Genomic DNA, 17,457 nt, shown 5'->3' on the forward strand with positions numbered 1-17,457 from the left:
GTCAGAGGAAAACTGATGTAAGAAGGCTCTAAGATAGGAATATTTGTTATATTCTTTTACAGAGGAGTTCTATCCCCAAACAAACCTGTAGGAAAGAGTCAGCTTCAGACATGCGAGACTATTTAAAAGGCTCTATATTTATTTATAGGCTATATGCATAAGTAAATATGAAATTTCTAGGAACTTCCATGAAAAGAATAAAAACTTGATACAGAACGTGATTTAATTCATGGCAAAAAGTGTTACATATGAGCAAAATCAACAGACGAGTACTCTCCGGTGCTGTCTGCAACACACTTGCCGTCTGCATTTACTGCAACAATAACTGAGTGTTTAGTTTTCAAAACTGAATGTCTGCTATACAAATGTACTGTGAAGAGATGGAGTATATTTTAGGGAAGCTTGTCTCTGATCAAATTTTCACCCAGGGAAGACAAAATTATTGAATTCTAGAAATAATTTAATTTGGACAGGGCCACAACAGGTCATCCAACCCACTTGCCTGTGGGAAGCCGGGCTAGCTGGATTAGCCACATAAGATCAGAGAATAAAAAAGTTAAGGAATAAAATTATACTGGTTTTATAACTTGATAAATTAAGTGAATTTGAAGAGAAGGAAAGGAAAGATCAGTCTTGATGGGGTGGCAGCTTAATCATCAGTTAAATGGATGAGATTGAAAAGCCTAGAATATTGACTTCTGAAACAGAGCCTTCAGTGCCAGGTTTGCTATATAGCCAGCAAAAATGCTATTTTGAGTGAACTGGAATTACCAGCTAATTATTGCTATAATTTTCAACACTGAGGATGCTAACACCATTTTTTTGAAGCATACTACCATTTATAGAAATTGTATTTTAGATAGCTAAAATTTTCTTTCCAGTTCCAATTATATAAACGTTTTAAGTGCTTTTTCAAATCTGCTTGGCAGTATATCTCTAATTGGTTGTGTGTTGTTTTGCGGAGGTGACTTTAGATGTACAGAACACCCACTGACTACCAAAAGTTTTGTCTGGCATAAGAAGATAAAAATAAGGTCCATAATTAAACTTTAAATGTAAAAGCATTTCTGGCATTATTTACAGTTCTCAGAGCCATTCAGAGCTGTGGATCTTTAAGGAGAAGGTACATTGCTAAAATCACCCCCTAGGTGAAACAGAATTTCTATATAAAAAGAAAGTTTTCTCCCGAGGACTGTTATTCTCTCTGTTTTCTCTTAGCAGACTCAGGCTAGGGCAGTTTTGACTGCCTGGCCATTTAATTCATTAAAATGACAGCTCAAATTCTAATACTGAACACGTAGCTACCAACAGAGTTAGCGGCGCTTGTTCCTTAGAAGTCATCAAAGATATACAAAAGCATGTGTAACAGCTGCAGATGCACATAATGAGTATTGTTGTTGAAAGGGAGCTGGTGCTGTGTTTGTGTTACACTTCTGAAAGACTGCTTGAAAATATTCTCAGTGAGAAAGAGTTCTGTTTTCTTCCTTGTCTCAAACCTGCATGAACATCTGTATGCATTTCAGCCCAAGGAGCAGGGAAGATGGATCATGGGGCAAAGAAGGGAATCTCAAGCAAGGCTTGGAGGATTGCTCATATTGGTATTTTTTCATTGCAGATTGTTTGCATTAGGGTGCCAAGAATTTTTAATATGCGTTAAGACGAGCTGTGTGCCTGCCTACTGTCTGCACAGTCAGAGCAGCCTTCAGCTCGTTTGTTTATTGTAGTGCAGCTGGGCTTCTGCAGTCTGCAGCTGAAATTACTGCACAAAGCGGAATGGTAGGTTGCTTTTCACAGCTTTATGCTGCACTTCATCGGAACTTTTAAGCTGTGCTGCTTACAGATTTTATTAAGGTATAGATGCAAGAACAGATAGATGTCTGTTTATTTGCACAGAAGGAGTTAGTCACTTTCCGGAGCCAAAAACCTCAGGGGTGGGCACTGTTTGACCTCAGTGACTTTAAGCTTTCCTATCAGTGTAAAAAAGCTATTTGTCTGAACTCATTTTTTTTTATTTTGATACGCTAAGTTTTTTTAGAAAAAGATACTGACTGCAGTATAAACTAAACCAGGCCATGATTGTCAGTACGAACTAGTAAACATAATTGACTCCTGTTTTATAGAAAAAAATAAAGGGCCCAATAAAGGTTGAAACTGGCTGAGAATGTCATAATTAGAGAATCTCATCAAGAAGCCTGATTAGTTTTATAGGCCAAGAAAAGCTAAAGTCACTCAATATTAGGGTCTTTTCTGGAAGAGAAGTGGGATTCAGATGCAGGAATTCACAAGATAGACAAGTTCAGGTACTGTGGCCCTGCCTGCTTTACAGATGCTTCTGGCAGCACAACACTTTTATCCTGTTGCCAGTGGTGTGGAAACCCCGAGAGGAACCCCACAGTGAGCCTACATGCCTCACGTGTTCTCGTGTCAGAACATAATTAGATAAAGAAACACCTTTCCTCCCCCTTCCCCAGGCTCAACTTCAACCAAACAGCTATCCTCCACACTTCCTAGTCTCAAATTCTCTCATTCACATTGACACTTGGTCCGTACAAATTCCTTTAGGGAGGCAAGGAGTGGTGCGGGAGGCTGGTGTCGTGGGTGCGGGTTTTGGCCTGCCGCTCTAAGCTTCTGCTGGTCTTCTGCTGCTGCTTTTTTAATTAGTACCCCTGCACTGTGTAGGTTACCTGTGCACTGCAGCCCCTCAGGGGTGTCTGTGGCTAAAAGTGGGCTGCCCACGTGCTGCAGCCCCTCAGGGGCGTCCCTTGTCTTGGTACAGCATGCGGCAATGGAAGACCTGCCGCCCAACACACACGCACAAGTGTGTGCTGCTGGAGGTGTTAATTTTATTTGATACTTAAAACATTCATTGAATGTAGGTAGGGAATGGCTCCTAAGCCTGGTTAGAGACTTGTCTGCAAGAGAAGTGCCCCAAATTCTGCTCCCCATCCTGACTAAAATCTAATTATTTTACTTTACAGATTAGAAGAGCTTTAGCAGAGGAGGCTGAAAGAGCCTTGGCCTCAGTCATTCCTGAAAGGATACCTGAAAGGTGGGAGTCCTTGATCCAGACACGAGTCTGAGACTGAATTCGGATGAATTCAGAGTCAAGACACTGAGTTCAGACACGAGTGGTCTGATCCCAAACCTTCCACCCCCATGTGAATGCTTTCTCACCCAGCCACTTAACAGAGTGCTGTCAGTCACCGCGAGCCTAATACTGTCATTCAGCATACTTTTATTTCAGCGATCGAATTTAGGTGCCAGGTGGTCTAATCACTGGTTTTCTGGAGATCTCAGGTTAAGTAACGTCCCTTGCCCAGGCCAGAATATTTCAGGAATGCAAATGACACAAGACTACAGCCATGCAGGTACATTTCGAGCCAAGAGGGATGTGCTAGTGTTTTCAGGCACTTTGAACATGTGGTGGATGTCTGTCTGGGATAGTCTGAAATGCGCTATTGGCCCTAAAAGCTTAAAATGCTGTTTTAAGTCATGATTTTATACATGGGCTTCATTTAATAATTTCATATTAAAATAAAAGAAGGAACTGCAGAAGTCTATGGAAGAATAGGGTCCTTTTGAGGAGGCCTGATGATAGACAAACTGTTAATGGTTCCAGATATTTCTTGATTAGAAAAGCCTCATTATATCCCTTTTTCCTGGTAAGATATTGTATCAAACATAATAAATCGAAGTAAGTTGCCAAAGGTTTAATTTATTTCATCACCTGTAGAAGTATCTGGCAAAGATTTTTCTGTGTGGGTGAATATGTTCATAGGAGCTGCTTTGCATTTCTTAATAATTCCAGCTTATAAATGTAAGCAAAAAGAGGAATAAAATATCAATGTGATTGTCCAGAACGTTGCAATAGTTGCAGTTCAGTGCACTGGGACCACACACAGAGCTTCTATCAGTTAGGTTCACAGGAACAGCATAGATTTCTGATTATCTATCTCTGATATTTTGCAGTGAAGTATGCATCTATATTTTAAGTTGTTTGTCAGAACATTTGTTTCTCTTATTTTGGCTTACCGGTACAAGGCTCCTTTCCTTTTTCCTAATAGAATATTACAGTTCTGACTAAGCTGCATTAAAAAAACTATTATCTGTTCTTTTCAAACCACTGACGTCTCACATAAGGAGTAGTATGTTGTAGCTACTTGTTATTCTTACGGTAGATATACACTCAAGGTCATTGTATCCCTTGCTCAGTGCTTATGAGCTTGAATTTGCAAAGTGCTGAACGATGCTACTGGTAGAGGTAGGCATTAAACAGCGTACTCAGTTCCACTGAAATCGATGGGACTACTTGTGTCCTTAAGGTTAAGGATGTGATTCAGTATTTTCCAGGACTGGGGTCAGGAAGCTCAGTGCTTTGCAGCCTGGTTTATTAAGCACTGATCATGCAGTTTTGAAATCTTAATTTAAAGCTCAGCTGGACAAGGCAAGATATCTATGAGGTAATGCAATCTGCCGGTGATCCTGCCTTCAGTTTGCAGTGAAATGTTAGCTTGTGTATAGACAGAAGTGCATCAGGGCCACTTGCATAGTAAATGAGGGGGTGCCCGTGTCATGGGGTAATGCCTTGACAATGTATTCAGCTAACAGATTTAATTTTGGTTTTTAGAATAACTCCTGACGGTACGTCATGAATAAACACAAACATGTCTGATACCCAGCATGATTCATGTTTAGTTATTAATACAACCTGAAGATGAAGTATTTGACAAGGACATGCCTTTATGCATGCTGAAACTAAGACGGTTATATAATACCAGGAGTAGCAAACAACTTTTTCAGAGTCTCATGGAAACCATTCAGGAGTGGGAACCGAATGCCAATTTCATTATCACCTATAAGGAGCCAAACAATGAGGCATTGTAGGCTCACAGACTGTGCTTAGAACAGGTTTAAGAGCATCAGCCAGTAGGTAAACTCCATCAGGCTAAATCCTGTCAGATGGAATATGTCTGTTAACAAGGCCATTAAGTGTATTTTAAATGTTAGTTTTAAATGCGAGGAATGCTCTTTGGATGAACAAACGAGGATGCAATGAGCCAGGCAGTAATATTAATGGTGGGTCCATAGTAGTCTCTTATCCACCAGGACATTTTAGCACGTAAGCAAATGTTTTTGTGTGTGTTTTGCAGACCTGAAAATGAAGAAGTTAGGGGCTGTGCTGAGAGCGAACAATAACATTTCAAGCTAAGGAAGGAAGATGGCAGAGAGGAAGTGCTGAAAATGCTTTTTGATTGCAGTGTTTCTTGGGGGGAAAAGAATTCTGATGAACCTAGTTTTGAATAAGTACCAATGTTGCAATTTACCAAGTTATCAATTTTATGTTACAGTATAAAAGTGCTGGTAAGAATTTATCTCTACAGTTCTTTTAGGCATTTCTAAGAAAGTTCCATTTTCTATTGACCAATTCATTGAGAAATTGTGAGAACAAAAATCAATGAACAGAGCCAGCGAAGAAGGATCTTCCCTTTGCCTAGTTACATCCAACACTTAAATAACAGTAGAAAGAGGCTGGATTTAAGAGAGAGAAGAGCCAAGATGGATCTGACTATATAGAAGCCCTGTCCTGAGTGAGGTACCTTCTGGAGAAGGTCTACAATGTCCTTTAAATAAATCACAGGAGAAATGGTGTCCTGATTAATGATAAAGGTCTACAGCTGAGATACTTATAGTCTAATTATAGCATTCTAATAATAGTACTTTTCTACTTGATAATACAAAATCAGAAAGCTTTGTATGTCCTAGTACCCTCTAAATATGCAGAATTTTTATCAAAGATGATGCAGGAGAAAATGTGTTAACACTTCTTTCTACTCTGTACACCTTCAGGTACAATAAATTCCTTTCAGCTTAACAAGGATAGAGGCAACTGTTATTCAGACCGAAACAGTGATTTGGTGGAGGAGTTGGACTTTTAGTGTTTGGAGTCTCTCTTATGTTGGTGGAATAGCTCCTTCAGGCGCTTCCTGGAGAGGACAGAGGTGGAGCACCACTAAATAATACCTGCAGTGATCTTCAGGAAGTTCTGCCCAGAAGAAGCTCCATCTCTCTTCCTAGCAGAGGTGGCAATAAAGATTTTAATCTTCAATTTATTTCCCAGTAACAGTTAGCTTTTACCTTCCAAACAGATCAGATTGCGTTTAGTAAAAGTCATGTTCAAAAATGTTGACAAGGAAGAAGGATCCAACCTGCTGAACTTTTATAGATGTGTTGATATTCACATTCGTCCCTCACACGTTGCAAAGCTAGCAGTTACGTGTAATAAGCACTAGATTGTCCTTTAGTGATGTGATCCCAATGCAATCTTTTCTAATCATATTTATTAGAAGGAATAGTCGGGCATTATTCCTTTACGGTGCCATTGACTCTGTAATTTGAATCTAATTGGGGTGAATCCTATCACTGTTTGCGAGATATTATAGTCCCCTCTTTACAGGCAAGAAAACCCAGAAGAATATGTCATTTGTAGCAGGTGTTACACAGCTATATGTGATAAAACCATGCGCAGAATTTGATACCCTGACTTTTAGTTCTGTGTGCTGATGCAGCTGTTCGTCACAAGCACCTCCACAAAGTAGACGGGTGGGAAAAGTTGTGGGTGGGCTTGTTCATTCATTTCTAGGGTTTTTGAGTGAAGATTCTGCCATACCAAACACAGGACTTGTCAGTCTTTAAAATAACATAATGTAAGGGAATTTCCAATACATTTTTGTTTCTACTTGTTTTACTTTCACAGGTTCTCCAGGGAATTTTGTTTAAAATTCCCAGGATGACAGAAGAGACCTTGGTGACAAGTTATTTGAAGATCCTTCTTTTCTGTAGTGCAAATTCATATGTGACAAAGTTTGAAAACATTTTCTGTATTGCAACACTCGGGCGTTAGGGAAGCTAGGAAGGCCTGAAGGGGACAGTGAAACCCAGCTAACAAACAGTAGCATCTCATTTTGAGGAACATGTGAATTTAGATCCAGACTGGGACTCGCATCTAACTCTAGCTGTAAACTTTTTCCAGTTGTTGTGTGTTATTTCTGTGGATCTATAAATCCCCATTGCCATGCAAGGATAAAGTAAAATTATTACAAACTTCATAAACCAATAAAATTTAGATTCCAGTCTGGCAAAGTGACTCCCCTGCAAGATGCTACCTGAGAGGTCTGAGAGAATTTATCCTTTAAGTTAGAACTCAACATTCTTCCGTTCCATGTACGGTCTCAATACCAGCACTGCATGCAGGCATTGTGGGCGCCAGGATGCATTGGAGTACAGTAGAGATGGCCAGAAGGGCCATAACTTTGGACTGAATTTAAAATTTGAATTGGGCTATAGTAAATGACTCATAAGATGTCCTCATCTCAAAATGCTTCTAGTATAATCTGTTTGAGTCCCCTTCTTAACGTAGATAGCCAGAATAACCCTTCAGGTTTTTATTCCCTGGAGACCTGTCATAATGTGAAATGGGACTGAGCTATTTTCCTCAGCTGTGATCCAGATTTTTCTCAGTTTTGAGCAACAGATGCTAGTGGTAGGACCACTTCTATCTCCTTACTTTTCCCCACAGATTTCATAGACTCAAGGTTCTCAGACTGGACTTCCAGCTTCGATGTTCCAGTGTGCGACCTAGGGAAGACAGAAGATTTAGCTGCTTTAACGTGAACGTGCTCTTATTCTGTCACCACTGAGTTAAACAAAGCTAACAAATGTTTCTAAAGTTGAGCTTTTCTCTTGAGAAAGATTCAAATGCAATGATGTAAAAGGAGCTGAACTCATGTGTTCATTTCCAAAATACTAGTTATGTATTTCATGGAAAACTAGCAGTCTGTAAGGTGAATTAATCTTTTCAAAACTGATATCCTTATGTAGGATTCTCCTCTGAAAACATAGTTTATGTGCCTGACCTTTGAAGCCACCTTATTATAGAGCTCTGGCTGAAATGGTGGTTGTGTAATCAAGCTAGGATTTGGTTTGTTTGTTTTTCTTCCGTTAGTCATGAATGGGTTAGGAATGAACTAGCATGATTTGCGATGACAGATTTAATATGTTGTTGTCCTCCAGCTTTTTCACAGAGTTCTGTCTTTGTGTGTGTGTGTTTACACATACATATGCTTGCAAAAATTAAGAAAGCTACAGAGTCTAGATTTTTCACAGTGAGAAGTCGGTAGTGTCTCTGTTGGAGACTGCTCATGTTTGCCTTAGGTTGCCAGTGTTTTTATTTAATCACAAAACAGAATTAACTGAAAATGCTTCATTTCAATTAAGAGTTTTGGCGTAGGTTCTTAGTCCAAGTTTCAGGACATCCTGATGCAAAGAAATTTTGGTATTTGCCCCAGAGTTTATTCTCTGCACTTGTTTCCAGAAGACCAATATAAATCAGCATTTGCCATACAAGACAGAAGGTAGAAAAGAAGCAGCTTTTTAAGCATTCCTGCTTGGCGTGGCAAGTCAGTGTATAGCTGACTATCTCTTTAGGTTATGAATGTTCTCCTGCCACCTGTGTGTCATCCTTCGAGCCCAGGTTTTACTGGTGTGATAACACTGAATTTGTGTAAATGGTATCTGTGTGTTTCAAGGTCTATTGTTAAAACCCATCCCTATATAGGAATGCCTTTTTATTCCTCATGCCAAATTTTCCTTGCGGGGGGGGGGGGGGGGGAACTTCTAAGGGCATTGTTGCTTTACAATTTTAGGCTTGAATGCCTCTTTTTATAGCAAGTAGTAGATATATATCCTTTTGTTTACTGTAGTAGCTGTTATTTTATCACGGATCTGTTTCAGAATGCACGTGAGGTAGGCTGGCAGCCATTGCTGTCAGCTGCTCACATGATTTATTTTCCTCATTTTGTGCATCTCTGAAGTTGTGTCCTGGTCCAAGCCAAAATTCATTATGCCAAGACACATATGGTAATGTTATGATTATCTCTTAGTTTTACTGGAAATAGGCATCAGATAACACGTGACATTTGTTTTGAGTTCTTTTCTACCATAAATTCTGTAAGTAACATGGCAGTTGAGGTAAAACAAGATTATTTCCAAAGTGTGTGTCATGAGAAGATAGTAAAATTTGCTCTTTTTTGTACTTTCCATATTCCAGGAACTTAAAATTCATGCTTGCTCATTTTTGTGTGTCTCAGCTAGTGATGGCAAACCAAGAGAGAAAATAAGAACACAGCAGAACTTACCTGGGATCTCAAGCAGTGAACTTTTCTCTTAGCATGGACTTGTCTTGTATACATTATTTTGCTATGAAATAGATGAAAAATATGAAGAGACGGAGTCTTTTTTACTCTTGACTTCCGAATACAAGCTGGGAGGCAGGATGATGGCAGGTAGCTGAACACTGTGGATCACTTTGCAGTCTTGTTTTTAGTGGACAGTTCTGGAAACTTCAAAACTGAGAAATGTTCTCAGTTGCAGATAGAACAGCTGGGCAGTCATCGCAACTTTATTTGTCACGAGTAACGTTATTCTCCAGGCAGAGGTATGTAGAAGATAGCATGTTGTAGGCTTGATGGACAATACGTAGACTGAGTTTGCATTGTGGATCTTTGTCCTCATAACTGTTCTAAATAATGTCTAAATGCATAATTATGAGAACACTTTTTAGTCCTCTGATCCGGGAGTGGAGACCTATCCCATTTCCCAGCTTTATGTCAAGGCCAGATCCATATGTCCACCAGTCCTTCCCCCTGTGCCTACACTTGATTCCTGTGGAAATGGAGTCCTGTGCACAGGCTGGGAGAGACTTAGGGCCGTATTTCAGCAGATCCCTGGTCTGCATAATGGGAGAATGGCATTCCAGGGATCCGGAAGGAAATGGGTCTGAAATCTTCTATGGGCAAAAGTAGACTTGGGAACTGACTGCTTTATGGGGAAAAGTGAATAGGAGTAAAGCAGAAGCAGGGAAGAAAAGGGCAGATGGGATTCCGTAGGAAAGGAGGAAAGGTGAGTGTGCTGGGCAGTGGAAGTGGGGATAGTGAGGTGAGGAGAGGTGGGCTGTGTGATTCCCTCTTTTCTGTGCATACTATTCAACAGGTGGAATGGTCTGATAACAGCAGCAGACCTAGGGGATCTTCATTTCATGGTGCTTCTCCTGTTGAAAGGAGCTTTGGAGGCTTCTGCCAAAATTATAGGACCTTGACATTTTGCTAAGCTCAAAGCAGTGACTTCTTTGAAGGCTTGTCTCAGGGCTTTGAGGTTTTTATTTACTACTGATAGTTATGAAAGAAACTCGGCAAAGGTTTAATTCTGTTCTTTGCTATCACTGGATTTGTTCAGTAAATTACAGGCTTGGAGCAGGTTCTGGTTTTCGTAAGAAATTGTCACCTGGAAACCAATGACGTTTTTGTCTTGATAAGATATGACCTAGCAACTAGGAATGTGGTTCTGGTCTGGGGTTATTCTTCCAGTTTAAAATCAATATTTTGTCCTAGAATGTACCTCACCTAATATCTGATCCTTTTTACAGATGTTAGATGCAGTGCCATATCAAAATATGCTGTGTATGGGAGACTCTTAGCTTTCATTCAGTGATATTCTAGTCCTGGTGATCTTAGGAGAGGGCAAAAATACTAAAGGGTGAATGAAAGCTATCAAATTAACATTTTGGCCCCAGAATTTTAGTCCCAGAGTAATGCAATTCGAGTTAGTAATAATATATACTACTACTATATTTTCTGCACCTGATACTTTCTGACATTGCACGTGATGACACCAAGTATTGAGATAAGATTTCTTGTGGTAACAATTGTATCTAGTAGGATGTAAGTGTTGATTAAATACCTTCATATCATAAAAGCAATACACAGCTTAGCAGTTGCTCAATTAAGGAAAATGATGTTGTGTCATCCTATTTATCTCATTGACTTAGAACAATGCTCAGTGGAAACTGAGTATAATATACTTATCCGTAATGAAATTCTTGGCTGTGATTGTACCAATCCAAGAAAAGACTACTTAAAGGTCATCTTCTGGACAGGGAAGGATATGACTCAGAAAACCCCCAAAATACAAGAATGATCAAACATCTTCTGATGAGTATTTGAAATATATTTTAATTATTCCCAGTGATATTTTATTAATAATTTCCTGTCTTCGCATGAATTCTTGTCAGCTTGCACAAAGTTCTGAAATCTTTGGCAGGTAACAAAAACTTATGTAGTGATAAGTGATAGCACTTTTTACTACGCAAATATTTAAGAAGTTCTGACACTTAAGAGAGTTTCCAGGAGATATTAATCTACTTGGATGTTTAAAACCAAACATACAAAAATGCAGCAGCTGTAGTTGCTTAAGTTCCTCCCCCCCCCCCCAAAAAAAAAAAAAAGCAACAGTGAGGTTAGCAGAGCTAAAGCGAGACTAAATGAATGTATTAGTCCTGATGTAAAGATCAACCTATAAGGGATGGTGGGGGAGGTGCAGGAAATGGGGAAGCTACTCCACCTTTGTCATCAACGAAGAATTTCTTCTGTAGTGTTTGCTATCCTGGTTCAAGAGATAAGAAAGTGTGCAGACCGAGTGTGAGAGATCTTTAAGAAAACTGTATTCAGTTAGGCCTTCTCAGCTTTTCCATAAGTGCTTGTCTCAAAGTAATATAAGCTGAATGCAGTTCTCAGAGATGATTTGAGCCATCTGACTGGCAAACATACAGGCTTATGGCTGTAGGAATGCCCTCCATGGGCCAAGTGAAATGTCATCACTTTAAAAAGAGTCAGATACCTTTATTTGTAAATTAAAGAAACCTTGAGTTTATTGTGAGTAAAATTCCACAGTCCACGGAGGCAGATTTCCCACTGAGATCTGCCCAAGTCAGAACTTGCAGAATTTGTCCCAGTTACACAACTGGTACTGTATTGGGTTGGTGTGGCAAGGTTTTGTTGGCGGGGGGGCTATGGGGTGGCTTCTGTGAGAGGCTGCTAGAAGCTTCCCCATGTCCGATAGAGCCAATGCCATCTGGCTCCAAGATGGACCCGCTGCTGGCCAAGGCTGAGCCCATCAGCGACGGTGGAAGCACCTCTGGGATAACTTATTTAAGAAGGAGAAAAACTTCTGCAGAGCAGCAGCAAGAGAGAAGTGTGAATTTGTGAGGGGAACAGCCCTGCAGACACCGAGGTCAGTGGAGAAGGAGCGGGAGGAGGTGCTCTGGGTGCCAGAGCAGAGATTCCCCTGCAGCCCGTGGTGAAGACCGTGGTGAGGCAGGCTGTGCCCCTGCAGCCCATGGCGGTCTGTGGTGGAGCAGACATCCCCCTGCAGCCCATGGAGGACCCCACCCCAGAGCAGGTGGATGCCTGAAGGAGGCTGCGACCCCGTGGGAAGCCCGCACTGGAGCAGGCTCCTGGCAGGAGCTGTGGCCCCACAGAAAGAGCAGCCCGCGCTGGGGCAGGTTTGCTGGCAGGACTTGTGACCCGTGGGGGACCCACGCTGGAGCAGCCTGTGCCTGACGGACTGCACCCCAGGGAAGGGACCCACGGTGGGGCAGTTAGTAAAGAACTATAGCTCATGGGAAGGACCCACTGGAGAAGTTTGTGGAGGACTGTCTCCTGTGGGAGGGACCCCATGCTGGAGCGGGGGAAGAGTGTGAGGAGTCCTGCCCCTGAGAAGGCAGGAGTGGCAGAGACAACGTGTGATGAACTGACTGCAAACCCTACTCCCCATCCCCTTGTGCCAGTCAGGGGGGCAGGAGGTAGAGAAAATAAGGGGCGAAATTGAGCCTGTGAAGAAGGCAGGGGTGGGGAGAAGGTGTTTTTAAAATTTGGTTTTATTTCTCATTATCCTACTCTGATTTGATTGGTAATAAATTAAATTAATTTCCCTGAGGCAAGTCTGTGTTGCCCGTGACCGTAATTGGTGAGTGATCTCTCCCTGTCCTTATCTTCACCCATGAGCCTTTCGTTATATTTTCACTCCCCTGTCCAGCTGAGGAAGGGAAGTGGTAGAGAAGCTTGGTGGGCACCTGCCACCCAGCCAAGGTCAAACCCACCACAATATATCACCATTTAATTTGTAACTCTTCATTATCTTCAGCTGTACTGGACAGACATGTAAATTGTATAGAGACCTTAAAAAGCAGAAAAGCCTGCTCGTCTAGGTGTTTTGCTGTGGTGGAACCAGTGAATGAATGAGAAAGGCTGGGGTAGCATGGTTGAGAAGGTGGGACTGTCAAACAGAGGGAAATATATTCTGAGGAGGGGCTGTCATGCAAGTACAGACTCACTGGGAGAGGCAGAGGAAGCTTTTGCCTATTAACACAAGTCAATGCAGCACATGTTCATGCAACAGTGAGCTGCATTTGCCCCTGCAGCATTGTACACGCCAGCCTAGAGGTCCTTATGTAGGAGTGCCAACCAGTTAGGTGAAACTCACTGACCATCATAAATTAGGTGTACCCATATCCGCTCATGTTAAAGCCAGTAAGTGGTGTTGGTGGGATAAGTTCTTTCAAATGTGTTCAAATTAAATATGACAGCAAGTATTAATGAATGACAAGACCCGTTTCAATCCAAAAGCTAAGGTAAATGCATCAGAATTTCCCAAGGGAATTTCCAAGTTCTGAAATATATTATCTGACTAATAATGCAGTATTAAAACATTGGGCTGTACTGGCCTCCAAGAAACGAATTCTTTGATGTTCTTTTTTCCCTCCCAGCAATGTTTGAATGGCCTATTAGTGCTGGTAGGCTGAAAGAGGGGAGTCAAATGACTGCTGGAAGCACAGATGTTCTTGAAACATGTGGGCTTACCTTTAGAATAAAATCTGCAAAAATATTTAGACATTGACGTTCCATCAGTTTCATGTTGGTGCCTGAATATCTTTGAGGATCTTGCCCTTAATTACTGTAGCGGAGGTAAACAGAAACACCTAAGATAAGACAACCTGAGTTTTAAAGAGCCTGAACATCTGCAGTTGTTATCAACTTTGATATGAACTGCGTTCAGTGGCAGGAAAGTGGAGACTAATTAGTACATGCAAGAAAAATCATAATCCACGGTAATAAATTTGTCCATATGAATAATTTCTGCAGCTTCACTGTTTGATAGTGATCCTCTGTACACCACCCAATGCTGTCCCTTTTCTTGTGAAGTGGATGTTAAGGAGGAAAACTATCAGTAAGATTTTGCTGTCTAGATACTGTTCTCAGGTTGTGTTGCAGAAGGTATCTGGAATACAGGAGAATGATAAACTTTAACTGAAAGCCACTTCCACATTTATTTAATTTGCTGTGCTCCTTGTTTATTCTCATATTTTTCAGGTGAAATGTGCGCTTTATAATTCGATTAATAAGATTGGAGTTTCTTGTTGAAAGTAATTTAGAGGACCAGCTTTATCCACTTTCCAGTGCTTTCCTGATTTTTGCACAAATTTTGTAAATGTGAGACCCACTTCAGTGATGATTCTAAATCAATGCCTATGTTTGTCTTTCAAGAAAACCCACTCTCTATTTCCTTAATTTCTGAACAATCTGTCCATGCTGCTATTTGACATGTAGACCACTTTCTACTATGCAAAGCAACACATAAACAGTTGCTCCTTTTACACATCTGATGCAATAACGATGTTGGTATCAGCCTCAGTGAGCTGGAATTTCCTGCATAGTGGACATACCACACCAGAAGCGTCAGCTAGTTAAGGCACCAGATAAACCAGAGACTTTCTCAAAGCTGCTGCTTCCATAACAGAATATACACCAGTTACACGTCCTCTATAAGTCTGTCATAGGCAGACCTTAGCGTGCTCTGTCGGAGCCAAATGCCTGAAAGGCTGTCACTTCAACCTCATGAACATCTCTGCTTCAGAAGATAGGTCCCTGGTCTCTAGCAGTAGCCTGAGGTTACAGATACACATAGTTATATTTTGGAAATGCGTCTGTGAGATGACATTCTTCTCAGGGCAGTACTACTGGCTTACTGTGAATAAGTCATCTCCTCTGTTTTCTTAAGATTACTAATGAGGCTTGTTCTGCAGTGTTAAGTCCTTGATGTAAAGTAAAGCCAGAAAAAAGGCTCCAGACTTGTCCTTTCTGCACAATATAATCCACATATATTTATCCTGTCTTATTTTCTAGACACATTTCTGATTTTGCCTAGTATAAAATCGCACTGGCTTCCCTAGGGAAAAGTACTGTCCAACACATCTGTGCAGAAACAGTCTTTACTATAATGGAACACCAAAAAGAAATACGCTTTTCACATCAATCATTAATGTAATTAGACTTAGTATAGCCCAGCAGCAAAATGTTTGGGTTTGGTACATGGAAAATGTGTTAATAGTGTAGTTAATTTTGTTATGATGTAACTACTTTCTGAAAAAGCTAGAAAAAATAATAGGATTTAAAAAAAAAAAATCTATTCTGACCCAAGTAAACAATGATGAGGTATTAATTTAGCAGAAATTAATTCATCAGTTCTCATTCTTTTGGTTGAGAAATTGAATGATCAGATATGCTTAATGACCCCTTTTGGATAGAATGTGCTGAAGGACAAAGGAAAACACTTTTATACAACAGTTCCAGAATAAACCTGCAAAGTTATGCAAGATTCATAGAGTTATAGAGTTACAGAAATGTAGGTTAAAAAGGACCACTGGAGGTCTCTACTCCAACATCCCACAGGAGCAGGCCTATTGCTAAAGCAATTGGATCAGCCACGGCTTTTATCTACTCAAGTCTTGAAAACCTCCAAGACAGAGGATTTCATCACCTCTCTGGTTAATTGTTCCAGTGATGCATTACCTTCCTGGTGAAAACATTGTTTCTACTATCCTGTCTGAACCTCCTAAATCACAGTTTGTGCCTATTTTCCTGAGATTTACCAGCTGTGACTAGTGAAAAGTTCCTCTCCATCCACTTTGTAACTCCCTTCAAGTAGCTACAAGCTGCATTTAGATGCCTCTCAGCCTCCTCTTCACATTTGTCACCGGTTCTTTGCTGTTTTGAGCAACAGGACAACTGGAGCATCACCCAGCTTATTCCCTCTGGCATTTATGTTGTGAAATTGCAATGAATGTCATTGAGAAAATGCTGCTGCTCTTCCAATAGATGGCTGTATGGGTGGAATCATCTATAAAGATGAGAGTCTGTGACTGGGAGACTTCTGCTAGTTATTCTTAGAAAATTTCATGCTCTCCCTCTTGATCAAGTAATCTATAACAGACCCTGGGATCCTTTGTTCCTTGTTCCTCTTGATCTTGACCAAGAGGCTCACAACAGACACATCTTCAGTTTCTTACTGGAATTCCTTGACGCAGGAGCATGACTCCCCCTCCTCTTACTCTCCTGTCCTTCTCAGCCTTTGCCTATCCGTGACCTTGTCCCGGTTTGTGCACTATCCCATCAGGTCTACCAGATTCTGCTCATGTGGTAGTCCCACAATTGGCCTGGACTCGCAGTTCTTCTTTGTTGCCCGGGCTCTTCACAGTAGTGTACAAACACCTTTGGAAAGCCTCCTCCTTTCTCAAACATAGCACTGTGATTAAAGAAGACGTATCTTTGCTGGTGACATGAGCTGTGCAGCTGTGCATTCGTTGGCAACTGAACGCATCTGCTCCTTCCTGGGCTCTTAACCTTGACCAGAAAGGCTAAAGAGAACACCATGTGAGCCCTTGTACCCCTCAGCTTTGTCTCCAAAGTTCAATAGTCATCTTTAACCTGCTCAGGGTTTCCTCTGGCTGTCATTGGTGCCTGAAAGGATGCTTGTCAAGGATATTAGAAGGTTTGAAACTGGAAGTCTATTCAAGTCTGAAAGAGTCCTAATGAAACTATGTAATGGCGTGCACATCTGGAAGAAGAAAAGTATATTCTGAACAGGGTGAATTACGTCCATTTTGCATCCCAAAGGAAGACAGTTGCAAATGCAGGTGACTGCGTCTTACGTTGCTGAGCTGCAAGAGAAATGAAATCATTAGAGTTATGAATAATGAATTCACATTTGCAAACAAAGAAGCTAGGAAATGTGTCTGCAAGCTAGGGAAACATACCTACCATCACAGAGACTGGGATTTCAGGGAGGTACAGAGAAACAGATTTAACAGTAGCCTGTCAGTAACAATTCAGTCCATAAGAGATCATATCAGTTTAGCAGTGTTTAGACAGTGTTGTTGTTTGGTTTGCTTCCATTATATTCTGTAATTCATGCCTGAAACATCAATTTCTGATACCATTCATGCTGAAGTAGTAGAAAAGAATAACAGATGCAATGTGATGACATTGAAGCGCGAGAGTGGCAACAACTTATGTAGAGCTTTGCAAAAGAAACAACCTCACGCAGCCGAATGAAAACTCATCCCCACATAACTGTACAAACAGCAAAGGAGAGCAAAACAAGGCTCCTTCTGGTTATAATCAGTGAATGCTGTGTGGTAAAGCTGATTTCAGAATGCAGAATACTTTGGCATTCAAGGGAGAGTTATGCAATACAAATGGTGCATAAGTCTCCTTTCTTTATGTACAC

The 17,457-nt window shown here is 40.9% G+C and overlaps 1 long non-coding RNA gene across 2 annotated transcripts in view; it reads left to right on the top strand.

Annotated features, from left to right (window-relative positions):
- The first annotated feature begins 2,972 nt into the window (after nucleotides 1-2,972).
- Nucleotides 2,973-17,457, top strand: part of LOC135314929 (uncharacterized) — a 129,319-nt gene continuing 114,834 nt past the window's right edge. For both annotated transcript variants that reach the window (XR_010374349.1, XR_010374350.1), the window contains exon 1: nucleotides 2,973-3,049. This is a non-coding gene — a long non-coding RNA (uncharacterized LOC135314929). The remainder of the gene's footprint in view (nucleotides 3,050-17,457) is intronic.

This window comes from Phalacrocorax carbo, chromosome 9 (genome assembly GCF_963921805.1).
Source record: "Phalacrocorax carbo chromosome 9, bPhaCar2.1, whole genome shotgun sequence".
Taxonomy (NCBI): domain Eukaryota; kingdom Metazoa; phylum Chordata; class Aves; order Suliformes; family Phalacrocoracidae; genus Phalacrocorax; species Phalacrocorax carbo.